At 37.8% G+C, this 8,296-nt stretch overlaps 1 non-coding gene across 1 annotated transcript; it reads left to right on the top strand.

Annotated features, from left to right (window-relative positions):
- Positions 1-3,848: 3,848 nt before the first annotated feature.
- On the top strand, positions 3,849-3,952 carry LOC112714154 (small nucleolar RNA R71). The gene has a single exon (XR_003159114.1). It is a non-coding gene; the product is annotated as a small nucleolar RNA R71 (small nucleolar RNA).
- Positions 3,953-8,296: the final 4,344 nt, after the last annotated feature.

Raw genomic sequence — 8,296 nt, 5'->3', positions numbered from 1 at the left:
GAGTTAGTTCGTGTGAGAAGGGGTAGGTTTGGGAGGGAAATTATTTGAATTTGAGTGGGTGGGGGTAGGTGGGTTGTATTATGGGTTTATGGGAATTAGGGAATGGATGTGAGTGGTGAAGGGAATATTGGGAAGAGGGTAAGATTTGATAGGTGAGTGGTGTTATGGGTAGAGGGTTATGGAGAAGTGTGAAGAGGAGAGAGAGTGAGGTAGGGTAGGTGGGGATCCTGTAGGGTCCACAGATCCTGAGGTGTCAAGAATTTGGCATCCTTGCACCTTGCAGGCGTTAAACGCCCCTCTGTGTGCCTTTTTGGCATTTAAACCCCATGTTACTGCCCTTTTCTGGCATTTAAATGCTAGTCTGCTGCACTATTCTGGCATTTAAATGCTCAGAAAGGTGCCAGACTGGGCGTTTAAACGCCCATTTTTATACCTTTACTGGAGTTTAAACGCCAGACTGTTGCCCATTTCTGGTGTTTAAACACCCAGAATGGTGCCAGGCTGGGCGTTAAACGCCCATTTTGGTATCCTTATTGGCGTTTAAACGCCAGTAAGCTCTTCCTTCAGGGTGTGCTCTTTTTGATGCTGTTTTTGATTTTGTATTAATTTTTGCAGTTATTTTTGTGACTCCACATGATCATGATCCTAAAGAAAACATAAAATAACATAGATAAATAAAATAAAATTGTGTTGCCTCCCAATAAGCGCTTCTTTAATGTCAATAGCTTTACAGTGAGCTCCTTTCAGAGCTTCACAAATGCTCAGAGCATGATTGTGGCCTCCCAACACCAAACTTAGAGTTTGAGTGTGGGGGCTTAATAAACCACTATTTTATAGTTTATATTGTGTTTAATTGTGTGGTTTTGTCGTGATCCTTACCCACTTATTCATCAATTTAGCATGCATTTAGATTTCCTTCCTGAATTTATTACATGTTTGAAAATTGCTTCATAGAGACTTTAATTATTTAATTTTAATTCTCCTTTACTCCATTCGATGCCGTAATCTGTGTGTCAAGTGTTTCAGGCTTTATAGGGCATGAATGAGACGGAGATTGGAGAGGAAGCTAGCAAAAATGGAAGGAACACAAGAATTTGAGGAGATAACCAGCGAAAAGTGACGCGGTCGCATGGCTCACGCGACCGCGCGAAGGAGCGCAAATCGCAGTGACGCGGCCGCATGGCTTGCGCGGCCGCGTGGATTGGAAAGCACAAGCAACGCGGTAGCGTGGACGATGCGAACGCGTGAAGAGGAAAAGTGCAAGCAACGTGCCGCATGGACGACGCGATCGCGTGACATGCGCGATCTGCATAATCTGCAGAATCCGAAACCAGCGATTTTGGACCCTATTTCGGCCCAGTTTTCGGCCCGGAACAGCAGACTAGAGTAAGAGAATATGCAGAAACAACAGAGACACATTCATTGAGTAGTTTGAGATCTAGTTTTTTCACTCTCTTAGGTTTTCTCTCTCTAGTTTTTAGAATTTTAATTTTCAATTGGTCTTAGCATTGGAACATTGAGAAGAGTTATTTCCTCATCAAGACTTCATCACTCTAGTTTGTTCTCTTAACTTGGTTTTATTCTTCCATGTTCTTTGTTATGTTCAATTTTGTCATTCAGATACTTTTATGATTAATTAATGCAAGGATTATTTCTTTTTAATTTAATTTCAATTCCAATAATCATGTCTTCTTTTAATTCCCTTTCATGTGCCATGGATTCTTTATTTACAATGCGTGAGTAGTTTCATTACTTGATGGGGAGTTGATTAAAAAGAACTCTTGAGTTGGAAGGATTGAAGGAAAAATTTGTAATTGGGTTAAATGTTGGATTGCTATCCTGTCACCGATGCCAATCCCTTTGAACTAAGTGGGTTGCGACTTGTGAACAGATCTGGCATTCCAACTTGTTTGACTTTCCCTTACCTAGTAAGGGATAACCAAACAGAGCAACCATTAATTATAAATTAATCTTAAAAATCATTCAGTCAATGATAGAGATTCTAACCAATCAATTCCCAGTCAAGGCTTTTATTTATATTATTTAAAATTCCTCAATTTAAATTCCAATTTACTTAGCTCAACTTTTTGGAATATCTGATTAATAAAACAGCACACTTTTCTGCAACTCGTTGGGAGACGACCTGGGACTTAAAATTCCCAGTAATTTTAATTTAAACTTTCTGTGACATATTTCTAAATTGATAGGCAGATTTTCGGTGATTTAAGAACTATACTTGCAACGTAACCATTTTAATAAATTTTTAATTCACCAGCTTCTGCACTCCATCAGGGCTTTGTTTGACTCTGTATTGAGAGAAGCTTTTCATGCTTCTTCTCTATGTTTACAAAAGAAGATCCTTGAGCCTTAAACACAAGGTAGTCCTCATTCAATTGAAGGACTAACTCTCTTCTGTCCACATCAATCACAGCCCTTGCTGTAGCTAGGAAGGGTCTTCCAAGGATGATGAATTCATCCTCATCCTTCCCAGTGTCTAGGATTATGAAGTCAGCAGGGATGTAAAGGTCTTCAACCTTTACCAAGACATCCTTTACAAGTCCATAAGCCTATTTCTTGGATTTGTCTGCCATCTCTAGTGAGATTTTTGCAGCTTGTACCTCAAAGATCCCTAGTTTCTCCATTACAGAGAGTGGCATGAGGTTGATACTTGATCCTAGGTCACACAGAGCCTTTTCAAAGGTCATGGTGCCTATGGTGCAAGGTATCAAGAACCTTCCAAGACTCTGTTTCTTTTGAGGTAACCTCAGTTGAACCAATGCACTTAGTTCATTAATGAGCAATGGAGGTTCATCCTCCCTAGTCTCATTACCAAATAATTTGGCATTCATCTTCGTGATTGCTCCTAGATATTGAGCAACTTGCACTTCAGTAACATTTTCGTCCTCTTCAGAGGAAGAATATTCGTCAGAGCTCATGAATGGTAATAGCAGGTTCAGTGGAATCTCTATGGTCTCTAGATGAGCCTCAAATTCCTGTGGTTCCTCAATACGGGACTCCTTGTAGTCCAGTGGACGTCCCATGAGGTCTTCCTTATCGTGAATCATGTCCTCTTCCTTTTCTATAGGTTCGGCCATTTTGGTTGTATTAATGGCCTTGCACACTCTTTTTGGATTCTCTTCTGTATTGCTTGGGAGAGTACTAGGAGGAGTTTCAATAATTCTTTTACTCAGCTGACCCACTTGTGCCTCCAAATTTCTGATGGAGGACCATGCCTCAGTCATAAAACTGAGAGTGGCCTTAGATAGATCAGAGACTATATTTGCTAAGCTAGAGAGGCTCTACTCAGGATTCTCTGTCTATTGCTGAGAAGATGATGGGAAAGGCTTGCTATTGCCAAACCTGTTTCTCCCACCATTATTGTTATTGAAGCCTTAATGAGGCTTCTGTTGATCCTTCCATGAGAAATTTGGGTGATTCCTCCATGAAGGATTATAGGTGTTTCCATAGGGTTCTCCCATGTAATTCACCTCTTCCATTGCAGGATTCTCAGGGTCATAAGCTTTTCCTTTAGAGGAGGTGTCTTAAGCTTGGAATCCAATCAGACTCTGAGAAATCATATTGACTTGCTGAGTCAATATTTTGTTCTGAGCCAATATGACATTCAGAGTATCAATCTCAAGAACTTTTTTCTTCTGAGTCACCCCATTATTCACAGGATTTCTCTTAGAAGTGTACATGAACTGGTTGTTGCAATCATTTCAATGAGTTCCTGGGCTTCTGTAGGCATTTTCAGATGAAGAGATCCACCAGCAGAGTGGTCCAATGACATCTTAGATAACTCAAACAAACCATCATAGAATATACATATGATGCTCCATTTTGGAAACATGTCAGAAGGACACGTTTTGGTTAATTACTTGTATCTTTCCCAACCTTCATAAAGGGATTCACCTTTCTTCTGTCTGAAGGTTTGGACATCCACTCTGAGCTTACTCATCTTTTAAGGTGGAAAGAATTTGGTCAAGAAAGCATTGACCAGCTTGTCCCAAGAGTTCAGGCTTTCTCTAGGTTGTGAGTCCAACCATGTTCTAGCTCTGTCTCTTACAGCAAAGGGGAAAAGCATAAGTCTGTAGACCTCGGGATCAACCCCATCAGTCTTAATAGTATCACAGATCTACAAGAATTTGGATAAGAACTGATGAGGATCTTCTGATGGAAGTCCATGAAACTTGCAGCTCTGCTGCATTAGAGAAATTAATTGAGGCTTAAGCTCAAAGTTGTTTGCTCCAATGGCAGGAATTGAGATGCTTCTTCCATAGAAGTTGGAAGTTTGTGCAGCATAGTCACCAAGCATCTTCCTTGCATTGTTGGCATTGTTGTTATTTTTGGCTGCCATGTCTTCTTCTTTTTCGAAAATTTCTGTCAGGTCCTCTCCAGTGAGTTGTGCTTTAGCTTCTCTTAGCTTCCTCTTCAGAGTCCTTTCAGGTTCAAGATCAGCTTCAACAAGAATATCTTTATCCTCGTTCCTGCTCATGTGAAAAAGAAGAGAACAGAAAAGAAAAGGAATCATCTATGTCACAGTATAGAGATTCTTTTATGTGAGTAGAAGAAGAGAAGAAGAGAAGAATGAGGTAGAGAGAAAATAAAGAGAATTCGAACACAGAGAGGGAGAGAGGGTTCGAATTTTAAGAAGGAGAGAAGTGTTAGTAAATAAATAAATAAATAGAAAGAGATGAGAGAGAGAAGAAATTTGAAAATTAATTAGAAGAAAAGAAAAGAAAAATATTTTTGTTTTTATTTTAATTATTGGTTAGTATTCAAAAATATTAGAAGAAATAAAATAAAATTAGAGTTTAAAATAATTAGTTAATTAGAAAGGTTTTTTGAAAAAGTTGTTAGTGGTTTTCGAAAATTGGAGAGAAAAGTAGTTAATTGAAAAAGATTTGAAAACAAATTTTGAAAAGATAAGAAGTTAAAAAAAGATTTTGAAATTGAATTTTAAAAAGATATGATTGAAAATTTATTTTGAAAAAGATTTGAAAAGGAGATTAAAAAGATTTGATTTTTGAAATTAAAGTTGATTACTTGACTAACAAGAAACTAAAAGATATTATTCTAGAATTTAAAGATTGAACTTTTCTTAACAAGAAAGTAACAAACTTGAAATTTTTTGAATCAAATCCTTAATTGTTAGCAAGGTTTTCGAAAATATGAAATAAAAATAAGAAAAAGATTTTGAAAATCAATTTTTAAAAAAAAAATCGAAAAACATGAAATAAAAATGAAAAAGATTTGATTTTTGAAAAAGTTTTGAAAAGATAGGATTTTTAAATTGAAAATTTGACTTGACTCATAAGAAACAACTAAATTTAAAAAAAATTTGATTGAGTCAATCCCAAATTTCGAAATTTATGAGACAAATAAGGGAAAGATATTTTTTATTTTTGAATTTTAAATGAGGAGAGAGAAAAACACAAAAATGACTCAAAACACGAAAATTTAAGATCAAAACAAAAAAATGCATGCAAGAATACTTTGAATGTCAAGATGAATACCAAAAACCCTTTGAAGATCATGATGAACATCAAGAACATATTTTTGAAAAATTTTTTAAGAAAAGAAACACATGCAAGACACCAAACTTAGAAATTTTTAATGTTTAGACACTAACAAATTGAAAATGCATATGAAAAACAAGAAAAGACACAAAACAAGAAAATCACAAGATCAAACAAAGACAATCATTAAGAACAACTTGAAGATCATAAAGAACACCATGCATGAGTTTTCAAAAATTTTTTAAGGAAAATTAAAAATATGCAATTGACACCAAACTTAAAATTTGACACCAGATTCAAACAAGAAACACAAAATTATTTTTTTTATGATCTTATTAAATTTTTTGTAATTTTTTGAAAATTTTTTTGGAAAAACGAAAAAGAAGAAAAATTTTTTTTTTTGAAATATTTTTGAAAACTTTTTGAAAATAAAATACAGGTTGAAACAAGAAGAAAATTAGCTAATTTGAGCAACAAGATGAACCGTGAATTGTCCAAACTCGAACAAACACCAGCAACGGGCCAAAACCTTGGTACAAGAAATTGTGAGTTCACGCTTTTCTCACAACTCCGCGCAGCTGACCAGCAAGTGCACTGGGTCGTCCAAGTAATACCTTACGTGAGTAAGGGTCAATCCCATGGAGATTGTCGGCTTGAAGCAAGTTATGCAATTCATTGGTGGAAATTTCAGATAAGCGTATGGAGATGCTTTGTTCCCTCTGAGCCTCTGCTTTCCTATTGTCTTCATCCAATCTTGCGTACTCCCTTCCATGGCATGCTGTATGTTGGTGGATCACCGTTGTCAATGGCTACCATCCGTCCTCTCAGTGAAAACATGTCCGCTACAGTTTCCCGCATGGCTAATCAGCTGTCGGTTCTCGATCGTGTCAGAATAAGATCCATTGATCCTTTTGCACACTGTCACTGCGCCCAACAGTCACGAGTTTGAAGCTCGTTATAATCATCCCATCCCAGATCCTACTCAGAATATCACAGACAAGGTTTAGACTTTGTGGATCTCAAGAATGCTGCCAAATGATTCTAGCTTATACCACGAAGGTTCTAATGTCACAGATTCGAGTGCTCTGTTGTCAGGAGAGGTGATTCAGATCCGTGGGTCAAAGACCAAAGAGATTATACTCCAGCTGTCGTCCAATGACTATGTTGAACATCATGTAGACCGCTTTATGGTTGCCAGGCACGCGGATCTTGGCAAAGCGAGTAACAAAGATTGGGTGATTGTCACAAGTCACCCCTTCATTCTGACTTAACTGAATTAAGTACGATAGTATATCTTGGAGCAGAAGCAGGCGTGAACTGAATAGAAAGACAATAATACTTGCACTAATTCATGAGGAACAGCGGAGCTCCACACCTTAATCTATGAGGTGTAGAAACTCCACCGATGAAAATACATAAGTGATGAAGGTCTGGGCATGGCCGAATGGCCAGCCCCCAAAACGTGATCAAGAGATCAAAAGTGCTCCTAAGATAGTCTCAAAAATTATCTGAAGATATGAATACAATAGTAAAAGGTGCTATTTATACTAAACTAGTAAACTAGGTTTACAGAAAATGAGTAACTAAGTGTAGATAGTGCAGAAATCCACTTCCGGAGCCCACTTGGTATGTGTTTGGGCTGAGCATTGAAGCTTTCACGTGCATAGGCTCTTCTTGGAGTTTAAACGTCAGTTTTGGTGCTAGTTTGGGCATTTAACTCCAGCTATGGTGCCAGTTCTGGCGTTTTATGCCAGAAAATGGTCTCTGGTGGGCGTTTGGACGCCAGTTTGGGCCATCAAATCTCGGGCAAAGTATAAACTATTATAAATTACTGGAAAGCCCAAGATGTCTACTTTCCAATGCAATTAAGAGCGCGCTAATGGGGCCTCCATAGTTCTAAAAGGTCCACTTCAAGTGCAGGGAGGTCAGAATCCAACAGCATCTTTAGTCCTTTCTCAGCCTCTGAATCTGATTTCTGCTCAGGTCCCTCAATTTCAGCCAGAAAATACCTGAAATCCCAGAAAAACACACAAACTCATAGTAAAGTCCAGAAATGTGATTTTTGCATCAAAACTAGTAAAAATATACTAAAAAGTAACTAAAACGTATTAAAAACTACATAAAAATAATGCCAAAAAGCGTATAAATTATCCGCTCATCACTAACCAAGCAAGAGTCCAAGCCTAGACTGATAAGGTGGATCTTGTTGCTTCAAGAGTTCAACATTGAGATTAAGGATAGAAGTGGGGCAGAGAACAAAGTGGCTGACCACTTATCAAGAATCCCAAATGAGGAAGATGGAGCACACAACCTTGTAGTGAATGAGTGCTTTCCGGATGAACAGTTGATGATGATCCAAAAAGCTCCCTGGTTTGCAGATATAACTAATTTCAAGGATATTAGAGAACTACCCTCCAACATCAACAAGCACATGAGAAGAAAGCTCATCAATGATGCCAAGCACTACATTTCGGATGATCTTACTTATTCAAGAAATGTGCTGATGGTATTCTAAGAAGATGCATCCCCCATGAGGAAGGACAAGAGGCCCTTTGGCATTGCCATGGATCTAGTTATAGAGGACATTTTAATGGAGAAAGGACTGCAGCCAAGGTGTTGCAATGTGGATTCTTTTGGCCTACAATATTCAAGGATGCTAAAGAGTTTGTGACAAGGTACAGCGAATGTAAAAGAGCTGGAAACCTACCCAAAAAGAATGAAATGCCACAGAGATTCATTATGGAGTTGGAATTGTTTGATGTTTGGGGGGTTGATTT

This window comes from Arachis hypogaea, chromosome 1 (genome assembly GCF_003086295.3).
Source record: "Arachis hypogaea cultivar Tifrunner chromosome 1, arahy.Tifrunner.gnm2.J5K5, whole genome shotgun sequence".
Classification (NCBI taxonomy): domain Eukaryota; kingdom Viridiplantae; phylum Streptophyta; class Magnoliopsida; order Fabales; family Fabaceae; genus Arachis; species Arachis hypogaea.
Note: the sequence above shows the minus strand (reverse complement) of the source record. Positions and strands in the feature narration are given on the sequence as shown.